This window comes from Typopeltis vanoorti, chromosome 17 (genome assembly GCF_054136105.1).
Source record: "Typopeltis vanoorti isolate ZY-2024b chromosome 17, IOZ_Tvanoo_1.0, whole genome shotgun sequence".
NCBI lineage: Eukaryota > Metazoa > Arthropoda > Arachnida > Uropygi > Thelyphonidae > Typopeltis > Typopeltis vanoorti.
In genome coordinates, this window is record NC_143565.1 from 44,222,723 (window position 1) to 44,242,391 (window position 19,669).

Below are 19,669 nucleotides of genomic sequence, written 5' to 3' on the forward strand. Positions count from 1 at the left end.
TGTAGTTACGGTTAGTATTACATCGTCGGCATAGGCGAGCACTTTTGTTTTTCCTTCACCTCCTATGTGAGTGCCCGCTATGCCGGGATGCTTCGATATTTCTCGTATGACCGGCTCTAAGGCGAGACCAAAGAGGATCATAGGGAGACTGTCTCCTTGTCTGACCGAGCATTTAATTTTGACCGGTGCAGACAATTTCTTGTTTATGATTAGGCGAGACTCTGCTGTGGTGTAAATATTTGAAATCAGATTTTGAAATTTTTTCCCAAAAAATTTTTTCCCCAAAACCTGTAGCTTTGATGACTTCATGTAGGTAATGATGACTCACTGAGTCAAAGGCCTTTTCAATGTCGAGACCTACCAGTAAGCATGGTTGTTGTGTTGCCTGTTAGTGCTCGTATATACATCGAATTTGAAGGATATTGTCTTCTATTTTGCGGCCTTTTATTCCGCAGGTTTGGGATTTGGATATGATCTGGTTTATGTGTCTCTGCACTCTTTCGGAAATAATTTTAGTTAATATTTCTTGGTCTGTATTGAGGAGTGTGATTCCTCTCCATTGTGTCTGTTCGTTGTTTGCTGTGTCTTTCTTTTTGGGAATTAATGCTATGTAGCCGAGGTTGAAATGTTCTGGGATGCTCTCCGAATTGTGTATTTCGGATAGCATTTTCACAAATAGTGTCTCAAACAGGGGGTAGTACGCTTTGTAAAACTCCGCAGTGAGGCCGTCGGGTCCTGGGGATTTGTGTAATGATAGGGATTTTATGATTTTCTTGCATTCTGTTGGCGTGATTGGTGAGTCTATGTGTTCTGCCTCCTTGTCTGTGAGTCTTGGTAGTTGTGTCAAGAAGTTTTGTGTTTCTGTTTCGTCGTTTTCTTTTTCAGAGAATGTATTCGTGTATTGTGAGTGGAAGAATCGGAGGAGATTTGCATCTCCCTCGATTTCTACCCCCTCGTGTTTTATTTTATTAAATTGTGCTTTCTGCTTTTTTGGCTCTTCAAAGAGCCATGCAGCTTTGGTCCTTCCTTCATCTTGTTCCATTGTTTTTATTTTAGCGCGAACCCAGGCCCCTTCAGCCTCTTTTATTTCAATTTGTTTTAGTTTTGCTCTGAGTGCATTAATGGCTATTTTATTTTCTGGAAGTGTTCTGTCTGTGTTGTATTTCTGCATTAGTTCTTTAATTATGTTTATTTTTTCTTTGTTTGTGTTGTATTTTTTTTTTTTTGTTTCCCTATCTTTATGGCGGCTTTTTTTACTTGTATTTTAAATTTATTCCATGCCTCCGTTACATTTGTTATTTTTTGTATATTGTCTAGTATTTGTTTAATTTCCGATGTAAATTGATCTGTGTTAATAATGCTGTTATTTAGTTCCCATAGCGGGTAGTTTCTGCTAGTATATGTGTTGCTGTCTAAGGTCTCAAGGGACAGTTTAGCCTTGACCAAGTGGTATAATAATAATAATTTGTGAGTTCAACGTATCTCATCATTGGCCTGTGGAGTAAGATAGGCTGAGATTCAGCAGATAGTAGGAGAGGAAAATAAAGATAGAGTGCATAGTGGTAGAGTAGATGAAAGAGGCCTCAGCTGACCTGTTTTAGCTGTTGACCCCCCAGGGGTGCTTCTAAAACGGTCGTTGATTTTTCACTTTTAAAAAGGAAAAATTCTGAAAAGGAAAAAAAAAAGGAGAGACTAAGCAAATTTAACAAGTGTAAATAAATCTAAAGACTATGTGGAAGACAATTCTATAGAGGAATGAGTTTGCAGAGCAAACCCAGAACAGTATAACCAGGAAAAGAAGGGAGATGACCTGGCCCGGAAGACCCCGCCCTGAAAAGGGCTTGGGACCACCTCGATGTTGGCCTTCGCAGTCCGGGTTTGTTCAGGTCAACCCCAACCTGGGGACAGAAAAACTTTCAACTGTGAAAGGACTAGACCTACCTGTGGGTTAAACGCTGATCAGGAAGGAAGATCGAGATAGCGTCAACACCTACAACTTGAAGGTGTTATAGGTGCAGACACAACCGGATTCCCCCCTGTATGATCTGGCAGATGGTTGGTGGATCACACCATCTCCTCAGGAACCGCTCTTCTCCCCGTAAGTACCTTTCCTGCTCCAGGAAGCGGCGGAGGTAGGCTGCGAGGCAGTTCTTAACACGGAGATAGATGCGATCCCCCTCGTTAAGAAGGTGTTTTTTCCTGGTTTTCCAAATGTGGTGCTTAATCACATTTATTAGGAAAATCAGGTGTTTCTTGTTTTTGGTTGCTGGGGGAGGAAACTGTAGAAAGACTATTTCGGGGAATGTGAGCGCTGGGATCGCAAGCACCTCAGCCAGTCTGTGCCAAACACGCTGTGCTGGCGGGCAGTGAAAGAAGAGGTGCCCTACGGTTTCTATCGCACCGCAGACGTCGCAGAAGGGGTTGCATGGTCGCGGGTTGTAAGCTGATTTTACGAGTTTCACCGAGAGTCTGCCGTAGGCGATTCTCCAGGCTAAGTCCCGGTGAAATGGTTGCCCCCAGCTGTTTTTTATGTTGGTGAACAGCACCTCTTCGTTTGTGCCCAGATCGGGTTTTTCCCAGTCAAAGCTGTCAAAAATTTTCCAGTACAGCTTGTTTGGGCTGAGCTGAAGCACTCGAACTCCATCCGTTGCCAATTTTTTAAAAAGTTTACATATTGTGTAGTACCACTCAGGCACCGTCTCTGCACTTGGTCCGGCGTGGCCAGTGATCCCGAAGTAGGGTAGGAAAAATCCTAAGAAGTATTTCATCAGATTGCCGGAAGGGTGATTTGATGCCAGTGCTTTCCGTATGGTCTGAGCAGCGTTGGTTAGGTGGCAGTATTTGAGGATTGGCAGGGCGAATCCCCCTTGTGTGGGGGGAAGATGGAGAAATGCCCTGCGCACCTCGTGTTTCCTGTTGTTCCAGAAAAAATTAGTGTTATGTTTGTGAATGGCGTTGTCTTGTGTGTCTGTTATGTTTGTGAGGTTAATGGTGTGCAGTAACATCGGTTTTAGGACTGTTTTGATAACTGTTGCTCTACCTTCGAATGATAGGTAGTTGGGACTGAAGGGTTTTAGTTTTTCGCAACACATTTCTATTAAGTGTTGTGTTTGCAACACTGGGGTCTCTAGGAAGGGAATTCCTAGTATTGTTAATGGGCCGGTTGTGGGTTTCAGACCATACGGAAGACTGGCAGGGTCGAATTTCCCATAAATTTTGATTCTTGTTTTTTCTGGGTTGGTGTGAAGACCACTGAGCACGCTGAACTCTCGCAGTATGCCGAAGAAGATGTAAATCGATTCGGAATCCCTAAGGGTTCCGACAATGTCATCGGCATATGCGACAGTTTTGCTCTGTTTGGAGCCTAAGGGTAGCGGTATTCCTCTTACTGCGCGCGTCTCATCAATTTTTTTTAGAAGAGGCTCTAGTACTAAAGAGAAAAGAAGGGGGCTAAGGGGGCAGCCTTGCCGAACCCCTCTGCGTATGGGAATGGGTTCTGAAAGAAACCCATTAATCGCAATGTGCGTTGTTCTTTTACTGTACATGCTTTTGATTGCTTCCCTTACGCAGGCCGCCACTCCGACTTTCTCTAGGATATAGTGCAGGAAGTTGTGCTTTGCACTATCGAACGCTTTATCTAAGTCTACTGATACGAGTGCAAGTGGGAGTTCCTTGTTCGTCACAAAGCGAAGAAGGTCTCTTATCAGGAAGAGGTTGAGCGCCATCGATCTTCCCGGAACTCCGTATACTTGAGTGCTGGTTAGCACATTCCCAATGCCCAACTTCAGACGGTTACAAATCACTCTTGCGAATAATTTGTAGTCTGTGTTAGTCAAGGAAATGGGCCTCCAGCTACCCATGCTAGGGTGGTCACTAAAGGTTAGTGGTGTATGGCAAACTTCCTTAACAGTGGACTTTAGATGCTGGCTTATGTATATTCTGTCTAGCCGTGAGTCATAGGTGGGGGGGGGGGGAATGTGTATACTCCCTACGTGTAGGATATAGTATGCGAAATGTGTCCTTTATATTACATCGTTGTATTATGTGTGTGAAGTTGTTCTTTGTTGAAGTGTTTTTAATTTTCCTGTCTATATTGTTGTTTTCAGTAAAGTTCATGTCCCCGGCTGCTATGATATTTTTTATGTTTAGCATTCTATTTTCAAGTGTTTCCGAGAAGTGTTTTTGTTGTTGTGATCATCAGGGGCAGTAGATGTTGATTAACGATACTATTTGATCTCCCCAGACCACTTCAACCTCGAGGGCTCCGTGTTCTATTATGGTGCTGTGGGATATGATTTGTATGTTGCTTTTTTTTCTTATGAGGGTTGATAATCCTGCAATGCCATTACCTTGTGCTGGCTCGCCAACGATGTAGTAATGACATTGCAGGCTTCTGTGAAATTTTTTTTCTGTTTCTGAGTCTGTGTTTAGTCTCGTGTCTTATAGCATTACAATGTCTGTGTGGTTCTGATGTATCATGTTTCTTAATAATTTCTGTGACTGCTGACTGTTTAGCCCATTGCAATTAATGCTCACTATATTAATTGGTTTCTTCATAATTTTTGAAATCAGCAGTTCTTTCCTCTCTGAGTTTTTACTTTATCTTTTTCTCTTTTTGCTTTTACATTAGGCGTAAATTTCATTTTGTTCCTTCTATGTGGGGTGAAAGCACTTGGGCTTTTTTCATTTCCACCCAGATTTCCTGGACTTATAGTAAGCTCCTCTTTATCATTCTTTTTGACAAATTCTTTTTTTCCTGCCATGTCTTCTTTGCAGTTTTGTTCTTAAGAGGTTATGCAAGATGATTCTGCTTCTTACAGTTCATCTTTTCCGGCATTTTTTTTCCCTTCTGTAATGTCCTCTCTACATATATTTTCTTCAGAGGTTACACACGGTGTTCCCTCTTCTTGCTGCTTATTTGGGAGTATTTTTTTGCTAATATCTTCGGATGTATTTTTTCCGTTTACTTTTTTCAGTTGTATGTCTTCTAAGTTGTTCTCTTGAACATCGTCTGCTTTTTCCAGCTCATTTTGTGTACTTGGCTGGTCTGCAGCCGTTCGTTTGGCTAACATTGATGCGTATGTCTGCCCAGGACATTCTTTCATGTTATGGCCTATTCGATTACACTGCTCGCATTTCGGAGCAGTGCACTCTTTTCTTAAGTGGCCAATCTTCCTGCATCGAAAGCATGCAGGGGGGCGTCCTAGGATGATTACTATTCCCGTCATTTTTTGAACTTTTATGATATACGGTATTTCTTCAGTTTTGGTGCCTTCGTTCAAGGTGATGGTTACTTTTCTTTTGTTAGAAAGGACATGTGCCCACTAGCGCAAAGCCACTAGGCTAACCGCGCGGTGAAACTCCTATTAACTAAGATAAAATAATTTTGCCTTATATTTGCAAACCTCTCGCATAGCCTGGAGAGGAATTCGATAATAAGGACAGATATCAGCAAGTATGCAATGATAAGAATGTGTGAGAGAATGTCTGATAGTTCCATTGCAAGAGTGGAGCAAAAAACTGATGTGTCTAACCACAGGCTTATCAGTATCACTGGAGCGGTGGGTGAGGATTTTAGAGAAGTTGGTGAGAACTCTCATACAGAAATGGGTAGACAAATATGCTATACCCTATAGGGAACAGCATGGATTTACTAAAGGGAGGTCTTGTTTCAGCAATTTGCTCATATTTTGTAACAATGTTACGGCCAAGTTGGATAAAGGGAATGGATACACCATGAAAAAGTTGAATTTTGCTAAGGCATTTCATAAGATAACACGAAAGGCTGTTTCATAAACTGGAGAATATGGGATTGGGATTTGAATGTAAGCTTTTGGCGGATGAGTGGCTGATGGCCAAGTAACAGAAAGTAGTATATGGGAGATGTGAATCTGTCAAATTCAAGGTGACAGGGGTGTAGTACTCCAGAGTACTACACCCCTGTCATGCAACCCGCGCTACAAAATTCACGTCAGTTTGATCGTATGATTGCATTTTTATCGATGTATGGAAGTATTAAGAGTGCATAGCTTATCAGTGCTCATCTTAATTGGTCCAATGCAATGAATTGTAGGATAACTTTCAATACTTTAATTTATCAATTAATTGTCACCAAATCTGTGTAGAGTGGGGGGAAATGTGTTTGTTTTAAGATACTGTATATTAGAAAACAATAATGAAGGAGAATGCTCTATTTGGTTGGTATTTTTGGATTACTCAAAGGTATAAAATTTGGAAAATGAGGACAAGGCTTACCTCCTGCGACTACTATACCGTTTCCCATTGTAAATATGGAAAAAAAGTTATAAATTTATTGAAAATTATATATTAAAAACGATTCAGATAGTAGATGGCACTATTTGGAACCATAGTTGTGGCGCCATCTACTGATGGAATTCACAAACATATTTCCAGTCTTCTGTTTCGCTCTCATTCTCTGTTTTTTTTTTTTTTGTTCTTATGTTCTTATATCTTCTGTTTCGCTCTCTCTCTTTTTTTTCTTGTTCTTAACATATTAACATATATATATATTTTTTTCATTTATAGTATATTTATATAATAATAATTTTGGTAATTATTGTTTGATCTATTTAGTTGTTCTATCAGTTTGTGTTCGTATTTTATCATTGGTGCCATTATTATTTTTATTATGACTTTCACTACTGTTACTATCATTAAAGTTTATGTTGTTTATATAATAAACAACAAAATAAAATATAAGGATTCAGATGATAGACGGCACTATTTGGAACTATGGCATCTATTAGTTGAATTCCTAAACATCATTTGTTACATTTAATCCAAAAGTATTTGCAAATAAAATAAATAAAAAAGTGAATATATCTTTTTTTTAATAATAATCGAACTTTATTATTTCTACATAATATTTATAATACATTACATGAATGCAATTGTGCATAACAAGATACTTAAACGAAATATATATATTACGGTTAAAGTGTCAGTTATTATTAATAATTACCGGTTAAAGTGAATAATTAGAATTAATCACTTTAACCGGTTAAAGTGAATAATCCCTAGAGGAGTCTGGTAAAGAGAAAAGGAGATAAATACATTATTATATGATTATATTGTTGTAAACATGTTTTTATTACATTCACCAGACTCCTCTAGGAATTATTCACTTTAACAGGTTAAAGTGATTAATTCTAATTATTCACTTTAACCGTAATTATCGTCCAATACATTACTCGCTAGAGAGCTCTGACCACTTGACGTTATTTTATAATCATCCGGTATATATGTTACAGTTAAAGTAATAAATCCGGTTATCATTAATAATTACCGGTTATTATTAATAATAACTGGATTTATCACTTTAACCGTAACATATATACTGGGTGATTATAAAATAACGTCAAGTGTTCAGAGCCCTCTAGCGAGTAATGTATTGGACGAAACACACCAATATTCGGTAGACGTACACAGTGGAACATGGGGATTCGATTTAACGAAAAAAAAATAGTACCAAAAGTCACCAACAGGGAAAATTTTGGCGCTGCCAAATTAATTTTAGTAGGTGTGACTAATGAATGACTAAATGGCAAATGAGAGACAGCACACATCAATTTCATGACGTTTATTGTTAATTACAAATGAGGTTCAATATGACCACCATGCTGATGTTGCAGGAACTGCATACGGTGCACGACATTTTCCACAGTGGCTCGCAACATATCGGAATTGATTTGTCTCACGTGTAACGTTATTCGATCTTTCAAAGTTGGAATATCGGGTACATGTCCTTGATACACAATGCTTTTAAGAAATCCCCACGGCCAACAGTCACAAGGATTGAGATCAGGCGATCTCGGTAGCCATGGCATGGGAAATGCACGACTAATGATTCTTCTGTCAGAGAATTGTTGTCGCAAAACACGCTGTACCTGAAGTCCAATGTGGGGGTGGTGCACTATCCTGCATGAAGATGGTCGAATCGAGACATCCTCTTTGCTGCAGTTGTAGAACCACAAAGTTCTGTAGCATATTGGCATACCTGTTAGCATTGACGGAACAGGTCACTGGTCCATTTTGGCGATTTTCCTCGTAAAAGTATGGACCGATGATAAAAGATGCCGTAAATCCGCACCACACTCTGATTTTGGCGAGTGGATAGGCAGACACACGTGCGGATTAGTTGCAGCCCATATGCGACAGCTGCGTGTGTTAATATCGCCGTTCAAATAAAAGTGCGCTTCGTCATTCCATAAAATTTGCCATGGCCATGCATCATCCACTTCCATGCACGCTAAGAATCTCAAAGATAAGTCGATTCGTGTGGTCGCATCACCAGGGCGCAATTCTTGAACCTGACTGATTTTATAGGGGTAAAACTTCAACATCTGATGTAATATTTTCCACACCGTTGTGTATGCGATATCCGTTTGCCGGGCTATTGCTCATGCACTGCTGGTACCCTGCACATTTGTCATCTCCTGTTCCACAATAGCAGTTGCAACTTGTTCAACTTGTTGGTGATTGATTGGTTTGCATCCCCTGCCTACCTCCACTGCTAGAGTTCCAGTAGTTTCAAATCGCCGAATCAGTTTTCTTAAGTTTGTTACGCTAATCGGTCCTTTTCGTAAATTTTTCATACGCCGAAAATCACGAAGACAAGCACTGGCATTATTGTTCCGCTGATAATAGTTTGACTAACAAAGCACGCTCACGTAAGGTAAGAGGCATCGAAAAGCAGTTCGTCTACGAATGATAAGAAATCTCACAGGCTTTCCTTTTATTCAAGAAACGCGATAATGCAAATTAATGCATTTTACTCGGTAAACAGCGCCAAAATTTCCCCTGTTGGCGACTTTTTGTACTATTTATTTTTCGTTAAATCGAATCCCCATGTTCCACTGTGTACGTCTATTGAATATTGGTGTGTTTCGTCCAATACATTACTCGCTAGAGGGCTCTGAACACGACGTTATTTTATAATCACCCTGTATATATATTAAAAAAACATCCTTAGGCCACCCACGGTACGAAACGTATTATGGATTTGGATTTGTATATATAACTTTTTGTGAGTGAGAAAAACAAAAAGAAAAAAATCTCGGATATTGTGATTATGAACTGCTCAGTTCACAATCACACAATGAATCGAGCAAATTTAAATTGTTCCTGTCATGGACTGTGGAGGGAACCAGCTCGTTGGAACGAAAACTTGTAATTAGAATTGTAATGTAATACAAAACGAAAACCAAATGTTTTGTTTTGCTCTGATTTCTGTGAAATGTTTCGCGATGATTACCCCGTCCCCCTGCAATACATATATATATATATAGAAAGTTTTTATTTATTTTTTTATTTTTTTCCCTTGGATAATATATGTTAAAGATGCCAAGCTATTTTAAATCTGGTTTTACTCCATTTCCCAAGTAAGCAAACAGACAAATAAGTCAAGTTTGCACCTGCACGTAGTGTGAGTCTAACTGACCCACAAGGTAGTACAAGTCTAGGCAACTCGTGGTAAAGGTGGAATAAGCTCTGATCACTATTCTTAATATTTACCCTTAATGCAAAGCCCATCTGGGTAGTGGAAACCGGTCTGGGTAGTGGCCCCTTGCCTTTAAATGCATAGCATCATACATATCCTCAAGGAGATGGGTATGATGCTATGCATTTAAAGGCAAGGGGCCACTACCCAGACCGGTTTCGACCTTTATTGAGATCTCATCAGTGGGAGCCAGGCTTAGAAATATCAAGGTTAAGTAATACAGAGCTTATAAGTATTTTACCAAAACAAGTTACCAAAAGGTGCTTTGACCTTATTAAATAAAATTCTTGATATTTCTAAGCCTGGCTATATATATATATATATATATATATATATATATATATATATATATATATATATATATATATATATATATATATATATATATATATATATAATTATATATATATATATATATATATATATATAATATTTTATATATTTTATATATAATATAATATTATATATATATATATATATATTTATATATATATATATATATTTATATATATATATATATTTATTTATATATATATATATATATATATACACACGCACACACACAAATTTTCCAAGCATTCCACCATCGTTCAAAAACTAGTTTGAACAGATACAACACATTTTGTTTTTTGCAAAAAGCCGATAAGCAAAAAAGTGTTGTATCCGTACTTATTCATTAAATATCTGCTTCGGCCTTAAATATCCTATCGGCCTCCAAAATATTAAACGATTTCGAAGTGCTGTAGCTTGCTTCACTTTTACGACGAGTTGCCCTGGTGTTACCTGGAGGGTAGATTCTCTCTACATCGGATGAAATGATAATATTTAGTACTGTATGCCCGCAGATGCGAGACCCTTCGACACTTCTGCGCATGTCAGAAAAAGGAGAATCCATTCCGATAATAGGGTAATCAATCCGTCTTGTGGGATGAGTTGTTTATTATTACACGTCGAAAAATTAACTTTTCTTTTATGAATGAACGTTGCAGTTTTTAAAGTGGTAACTATTTTGCTATTATAACAGTTGGAAAATTTTACGTATAAAGCACATGATTTCGCGTGTTGGTGACCGATTCATAAAACCTTTATTTCTTTCTTCCCTTGCATGAATTGATTCTTGGCAATCTGCCAGCCCCGGTTCTATGAGCTGTGGGCATACAATACACTAAACTGCATAAAAGTTTAGCGAAATAAAATTTCCTGCCCTTATTCATTTATAAAAAAAGTACAATCAAAACACGTAGTAAATTATTATCAAGCATTAATGTTATTAACATTTAAATACGCCATTGAAATAAAAAGCAACACTAAATAGAAATTACTTATTCCTAAAATATAAATTCTTTATTCATAGGAATAAACAGAGTTTTGCTCACTACGCTAATTCTTTCGGAAGAATGCGGAAGTATGGTGATAAACATCTCCTCCCTAACTGACACCATACTGAAAACAAGTAGCATTATTACAATTTGTTAAAATGCTAATTGTTACTGCTTGTACGTACTGTATTTAATGGTGCACCACTAAACACGGTACGTACACAGTTAGAGTGAATTTACTGCATGTAGACAATCAATGTAAACTAGAGACCGCTGACTAGCATAAGATGTATAAAAATTACCTTGTCACCCGAAGATAGGGAGTGTAGTCATATCAGCGTATAGGGGAGAACTGTAATGACTTTTAAAAGAGAATGTTATGCGTATATAAATACATACGCAACAATTTAATTGTAAAAGTACGTTTAGAATTATATAAATTATATTTATTTAAAAAAAATTATATTCGTATTATCTAAGATTCGGGTATGAATATAACATGTATTATCTATGAGAAATACACATATGTATATGCCAGGAATTTTTCCAAAATAGAGCAAAAACAAACAAACTAACTAAAAAAAAAAAAAAAACAGGTGTCTAGAAGATCACTTGCAGTTGTGGTTTACATTACATAGGACAGACAGGCAGGTGTGGAGAGGCACGTCTATCAGAACATTTCAAGGATTTAAGATCTCCAAGCACTGATTATTTTCAATAATTAGTTGGGTTGTTGCTTTTGCTATGGCAGGGAATTGCTGGAATTTTGGAGGCGAATTTACCTTAACAATTAAAACAATGTCTGTCAAGTGGCTGCTTCTACATTGCACCCAAATCTTCCCCCTTTTTAATACTTCGCGCACTTGTTTTTTGCACATGATGGAATGTTTTATGAGATATCGTTTTATTATTATTATTATATTGCCAAGAACTGGTCGCAGTAGGTTGGATATTCAGATCTGTGACAGTGCATGCGGTATTTTAGCTACTTCAAGCCCACTCTTTGTTTTGCTCTCTGATTGAACCGAAGTTGTCATCAGGGATCTATAAACACAACTCTATTCAAAATTTGGCCGAAAGCGATTGAATGATGCCACGTGTGCAGATGTATGTGAGAATGTGATTTCTCCCTCAATGCATACCTTTTTTTAGTGCAATAAGACAGCATTTCCAGGTGGATATTCAGCAATGTCCACCTGGAATTACGATACAATTAGATTCCAAAATTTAGTCAAAATAGTGAACGATGATATTGGTATAGGCGTCTGTGGCAGAGAGAGAGAATGTCCAAAGTTCAGATTTTGTAAATTGTGTCCTGCTGAATCACTAACATTGAACTTCGTACCGAATAATAAAAGAGGTCGAATGTCGGCCTTAATGATGTAATAAGAGTAGTCAATGTATCGCTACACGACATGATTATAGATGAACTGAAAAAAAACAAATACATAAATTTATTTTTTGGATTTCTATTCTCAGCTGTCTTTTGAAAAACATGACGAGTAACCACAACGGCAAAATCAATATTCTTATATGGAATCACCTACCGTTAAAATTGTATAAAAGATATGAAGATAAAGTTTATAAACATAATGTTTATAAATCTTCTTAACTATAATAGCATCTTTAAAAATTAAGTACAGTTCAGCGCTTGACATGAGCTTAATGAAATCAATATTACCACCCATCAAATAAATTTCGAAATTGTGGGATTATGAACTGTTTCTGATAAATAATTCGAACTTTATTCCTTCTAAACATTTTCAAGCAGTATTTCAATGGAAAAAAATTGATATATGATATTATTATTATTTTACAAATGATTTCGGAGTAAATATACAAATACGAAATGAATGTTTAGGAATTCGGATGATAGATGGTGCTACATTCTGTGGTTCCAATGCCATCTATCATCTAAATTGCGAAAAAGTTTCAGCATTATTGAATTACTAGAGAAAGATAGAGTGCGGTTATATATATTATTCCGAAGGAACAGACTTTGTTCTGAACTTTTTTTCCCACTCGACACAGGTTTCCAAAATTCCAAGTCAGAATGCGAAGTATGTTATAACGTGAAGCTCGCTGTTCAGACTATGTACACTACTGCGCTGTACACAATACGTTTCGACAGAAATCAGAATTGTTAATTAAATACCCCCCCCCACAAAAAAAAAAGAAAGAAAGAAACCACTAAAGCCAAAAAAAAAAAAGAAAAAAAAAAGCGAGATAATGAAGGAAATAAGAAAAAATATTGAATATAGTGTAAATAGTGGATTGTATAGAGTGGAATTCGCTCGTGCGAGGAGTCCTTTAAGGTGTCATACAATAATAATAATAAGAAAAAAAAAATTAATATTTTTTTCTTATTGTTTAATTAACGTCCATTGTTTAATTAACTCTTTTTGTGTTCTTAACAGCATTTTTTTTTTTTTATATCCAGCTACACTTTAGTATAAAGACTGTTAAACTCCTTATAACAAAAATAGCAAACAACATAAAACTTTAATAATAAAGTAAACAAAAACAGATTGGTCATCCAGATCAACTGAACAATAACAGATTGATAAATATACATAAGCGAAAAAAAAGAAGAGTTGTAAGCAAAGCAAACTAAATCTACGTGAATGTAAAATGGGTCGCTAATGGCTGCCTATAAATCACGCAGAGAAATATTATTGGGATTCTGATGGACTCGTGTTAGAGGAGATGGGGACTCTTATTTGTTTCGACATTCCAAGGAATTAAACAGAAAGAATTCTATCAGTTTATAATAACTGATAGAAATAGATATGGTAATAATTGGTGATAACTGCTTAAGAAGCTACAAAATTGTTGAACACCATCCACATTGTGATGTCAGGCTTGGATGCGAATTTCCACCGAACCGGTTGGATGGGACGATAAAATGCATCCGCTCTACAACTAATGTACGACTGTGGATGAACATGGATTACTGTAAATAATACTATCATACTATCATACTATGAATATGGATGATTGTAAAAGTCTTCATGTAGCAGCTAACTTTCATCACTGGTGTGAGCCCAGCATCCTGATTGTTGGAGGACTGAAACAGCTTGAAAAAAAAAAAAAAAAAAAAGAAAAGTTTGGTTTCTAGGGTTGTATTCGTGGATGATATAACCCCCTTAGCTCACTCATAATGCTAAGAATGAAATGGTCTAAAAGAACTATGAGTTGTGAATTCAACTGTTTCTTTCACTCTTTATTTTCTTTTATCGTGTTTTTATTTTTATTTACTCGCAATACGTAACATATTTTGCATGTTTTGGTTTAAAATTTTTTTTCAGAGTACTGTATTTAATAAGGTCAAACTTTTTTCATTATTTATACATAAAACATATGAGTTCTTCATTAAAGTTGTCAATGCAGGTGTTTGGGCTTACTTTCCGAAAGTAGAGCGGTCTCACGTTGATTCGAATGTGTAAAATCTGTTATTTATCTGCTCCTGCTAAAAGCTACAAAAGGAAGTATAAAAATATCAAAAAATGAACACTCTGGTATCGTTCATCATCTCAATGATTTCGTATTTTATATTTAGGAAGGAAATTGAAGGTTACCTTTGAAATTAGCCTCTATATTGTAACCTCATACTTACGTAAGTGTTACCTATACAAGTTGCCTTGGTATGCTTTGAATGTGTTGCTATAGTTGAATTAAACATTCCCCCAGTTATGGAATTATGCACAATGCAGTAATCCTTCGATTAATGCGTTTTCGATTATCGCGTCATTTTTTTATGATACCCAAATTCGATTAGTGCGCCTCTAAAATTCGATTAGTGCGTCTATATACATCTTAAAAATAAATGTTACAGATTTTAAAAATTTTCTATCCATACATTTTTATGGCTAATTATCTTAACAAAATCCTCACCAAGATGAAATAATTTAGTTTCCGATTTAAAACATTTTACAAAGTTATTTTTAATGGCATACTACACTACTTCCATGTACACTATGTATACCATGTTTCAAATTTTTACCGCCAAAATTTATGTCGTCTGCTATAGTACGACCACAGATTCGCGACCATTCGACACTTCTGCGCATGCCACAAAAAGGAGAATCCATTCCGATAATAGGGTAATCAATCCGTCTTCTGGGATGAGTTGTTTATTATTACATCGGAAAATTAACTTCTCTTTTATGATCCTTATAGTTTTTAAAGTGGTAACTATTTTCTTGTATAACAGTTGGGAAATTTTATCTATAAAGCACGTAATTTCGAGTGTTGGCGATCAATTTGTACGTCCTTCATTTCTTTCTCCCCATCAATGATAACGTCCAAGAGTTAATTAAATCTCATTCTGAAGAACTGAGTGATTCCGACCTTCTAAATTTAGATGCACAGGGAAGATCCCGAAGAATATGAAAAAAAATTAACTACCGGTAGTCAGTCAAAAGAGATTTCACAGAAATAATTTGAAAATATTTTTCGTACAATCGAAGTTTTTAAGCAGCAATGCTTCGAGACTGACCCTGATGAAGAGAGAAGCAGTAAAATTTGCAGAAGAGTAGAAGAGGCAATAGGGCCATACCGTCGGTTGTATAAAAAAAAAAAGAAACAAAATGCCCGCCAAACTACGTTAGCTCAATTCTTTGTTAAGAAGTAGAATAATAAAATTTATATTCTGAATATGTTTTATGGTCTTTCAGCTTCATGGTTTCCCTTTAACTAGACCCTGAGACATACCTAATTCTTTTATTTAAAAAAAATTAAAAAAGAAATCTGAGGAACGAATTATACATTTTCCCATAGGTTATCATATTCGATTAGTGCGTTTTCGATTAATGCGCCTGTTTTAAAGAACGCACTAATCGAGGGATTGCTGTATTAGAAGTCTTTGTGGTTCAAATAAGTTCATAGAATGATACTTAGGTGTGTATTTCCCAAGCTGCATAAGCACTTTTGCGTAGTTAAGTTACTTCGAAACTCTGACTGGAAAGATTTACCTCGATTCATTCCAATTTTCGCATGCGTTTGACCATCTGATGGGAAAAGAAGTGAAAAATACACTTGACAGTTGTATACGAGGGTGGCCTGAAAAGGTCTCGGTCTTGACCATAGATGGCAACACTATCGGAAAGATTTTTTTTCCAAGTTGGTACATCTGTCATAAGCATTCATGTGAAATTGCAAGTCATTCTATCAAGCAGTTTGTTTGTTTGTTTGTTTGTCTGAAGCAAAAGTGTTGTCTGCAGGGGCTGCTCGTGCATAGGCACTGCAGCACCCCAAATTTTTCTCGATACATAAATATATTTATTAATTTATTTATATTTCCTTGTAATATTTAATTTTATCATCAACAATCCTATACAATACTCTTATTTTGTATAAAAATAATAAAAATCCATCTTGTAGCACTTAGGAGGGCGAAGGACTCTAGCAGCACTGTGTTTACCACAGTGTAAAATTGCTAAGCGCGTAAGCATATGCACGTCATAGTGAGATGCGAGCTATTAGTGTTATGTGGCACTGTCCGTCGCGCAGTTCCACTATAGTTTATATGCAGTTGGCGCCAGTAGTAGAGTGTTCGTAGTGCTTATCGTGTTTACTCTGTCTCTCTTTAACTATTTGGACATTACAATTAAAGGATTTAATTGTAATGTCGAAAAATTGTAAATCCTTTCCTTTAATTACAATTAAAGGAATAGATTTTATTTTTAAGTAATTTTGAATTATACTAAACTATTTAATTTTATCAATAATAAACAATATTTTTTCATGTTTATTTTTTTTTTAAATTTTTGCCATAATTTTGATATTTTATCCAAACACGTATACACCGTACTTACAGTGTGTATGTATATTTCGAAAGTTGCAGCATCCCCACGATTTCAAGCCACGAACCGCCATTGGTTGTCTGTATCCCTTGAAATGGATAAAATTGAGTATCGCGCGATTATAAAATTCTTTGTAAAAGAAGGTTTAACGCCAAAAGAAATTCATTCGAAGTTACCAGCCTTGAAGATGATCCACCTGAAACGTGTAACAACATCAGAAATCATTGATCAAGTGCACGATATGGTATTGGATGACCGGGGGTCAAATTGCGTGAAATTGCTGAGACTATAGGTATTTCAAAATAACGTGTAGGATATATTTTACATGAAGAATTGCAAATGAAAAAGCTTTGCGCAAAATGGATGCCGTGCTTGCTCACAGCAGATCAAAAACGCACTCGCATGAAAATCTCTGAGCAGTGCTTGGAGGATTTATTTGCCAAGTAGTAAAAGAGAAACGAGCCTATTTGTGTACGTTCCTTTCTTTTTAAGATAAACTGCACATGTTCTACTGCATAAATTTTTACAATCTTAGAGGAATTAGAGGAATACGAGCATATCGGCTGTTCACAAAACAGTGTTCCACCAACAATTGAAAATTATGTCTTTAGGGGTGAAGCAAGATGCTTTCCATATTCTCCGCTATCTGTTGTGGTTACAATGAGAGTAAAATTTATGAGCAATTTGCTCGCCCTGAATGGGCATGGAGATTATGCATCACTATAGGAGGCTAATATAGCTTTTGGTCTTCTATATATATTTGAATATGTCCGTTGCCTCGTATGCTGCAGCTTGCTGAACCAAATCGTTGGGGGTGTGTGGACGTCTTTACGAAAAACTAGGATGCTAAGTATTGTAGAAAAGAGAAAATATAGGGAATATTTGTATCTCTATGAAGTTGATTGTTTCTAACATACCACGGGGAGTTCAGAATCATTCTCAAGCCCTTGTTCTGCACTCGTTGTATCTTGATAATGTTAGTATTAGAGGTGTGGCTCCAGGCTGGAGAGGCATAAGTGATTATAGAACGAATCATCATCTGGTATAGTTGCAATTTGATTCTGTTGCTAAGCTTGCTATTTCTATTAATTAGCGGACAGATCTGAGCTATGGCTTTAGATGCCTTTGCGCACGTAGACCTGATGTGTTGGTTGAAAGATAGCTTTTTGTCGAGAATTACACCCAGGTAATTTGTTTCTGTATGCCAGGGAATTTTAGTATTGAACAGCAACAGATCTCCTGAAGGAGACATTGGCCTTTTTGAGAAAAGAACGGCTGAGCTTTTTCAGGAGGTTGACTTCCAATCTCCATTTGGAAAACCAACCCTCCAGCTTTAGAAGGTTTTCTTGAAGCTTTCTGGTAATGAAATGGGATCGGAGAGATCTGGTTAGTATTGCTGTATCGTCTGCATACAGGGCTAAAATGGAAGACATCGGATTATGCAGGATGTCTGACATGTATACAGAAAACAGCAATGGAGCCAGTAGAGATCCTTGCGGCACTTCAGCAAAGATATGGCGCTGGGACGATGTAGAACCGTTGATTTTGACTTGCATTGATCTATTTTGAAGATATGAATGGATTAGATGAACCATTTTTAGTGAGGTACCGACTGAGATAAGTTTGTGTAGGAGTCCAAAATGCCAGATTTTGTCAAATGCTTTGGATAGGTCAAGGAAAACAGCTCCTGTGCACTGGCGCCAGTTTTAGCTGGTGATGATGTACTTGACAATTCTGTGGATTTGCTAGGTAGTACTATGGTGTTGCCGGAAACTAAACTGTTCTTTAGAGAGGATGTTTAGGTCATTTACTGAGGTTTGGAATCGTGAGAAGATGACCTTCTCCGCAACCATACCCAGATTGGAGATGAGACTGATTGGACGTAATTTTTTGCGGTAGGTGTGGGTCTTTGCCTGGCTTATGTATAGGAATCACATCAGCCAGTTTCCAGGTGGATGGAAAATAGTGAAATCTTAAAATTGCATTTATTATACTGGTCAGGTGCACTATAGCTTTTCGAAGCAGCAGCTTGATCACCCTGTTTGAGATGCTGTCTGGTCCAGGAGCTTTATTGTTCTTAAGTTTTTTAATAATATCATATAATTCAACAGGTGATGTGGGTGCAATATGGTCAGCACTGGCATCTGGGAGATTTAATGCGTGTCTGACCTGTCTGTGGATTTGGTACAAGTGATTGAAATCTAAGTTGTTATAAGAAGGTTTGCACTGCTCTTCTAGATTCTTTAGTATGGCTTCTGCCTTATCTGCATCTGTGTGGACTAGGCCCTGATTTGAGATTATGGGGGGGGAGGGATCTGTTTTTATTTTTGATGTTTCTCAGTAACCCCCAGATAGAGTGAGCAATGGGTGAGATAGACGCTAAATTTTAACACGCTTGTATGTAAAATCTTTATAAGAAATAGATTAATAAAAGGGTGTGTTTTAAAAAAATTATGCAAAGTTTAAAAATTATTTAATATTTTCAAGAAATTTTATTCAGTTTATAAAATATCCTTTTATATTCTATGTGAAACACCTAATTATTTTACATAAATTACATGTGTTCGTACATGAACACAAAATTGGTCGCTTCAGAATTCGATCTTGATAGCAACATAGTTATTGGAAAATGCCAAAAACGAAGGTGTTTCAAAAAATATTACACTTCTAAAAGAACTTTCGACAATTATTTGAAAATGTTGACCTTTTTAGGCTAGTGTAATAATGTAGCTTCTTCCACCACTAATATGTTTTCGCTATGATGTGGCATGTAAAGCTGATAAACAGACAGAAAAGTACTCGTTTATTGTTTTATGGCTTTGAAATTATAATTTGCCCTGTGATAACACTAATTGTTTAACAAATTCAGTTTAATCAATTATTGAAAGTTTTTTTATTCTAAGATGGAAACAACAGATTAAAAAATTTACCAAGAAAAAACATTTCAATAAAATTCAAAATAAATAATACCCACGGGATAACCACTAAAATTTGATTATAACAATATTTTTAAGATTGAGATTTTT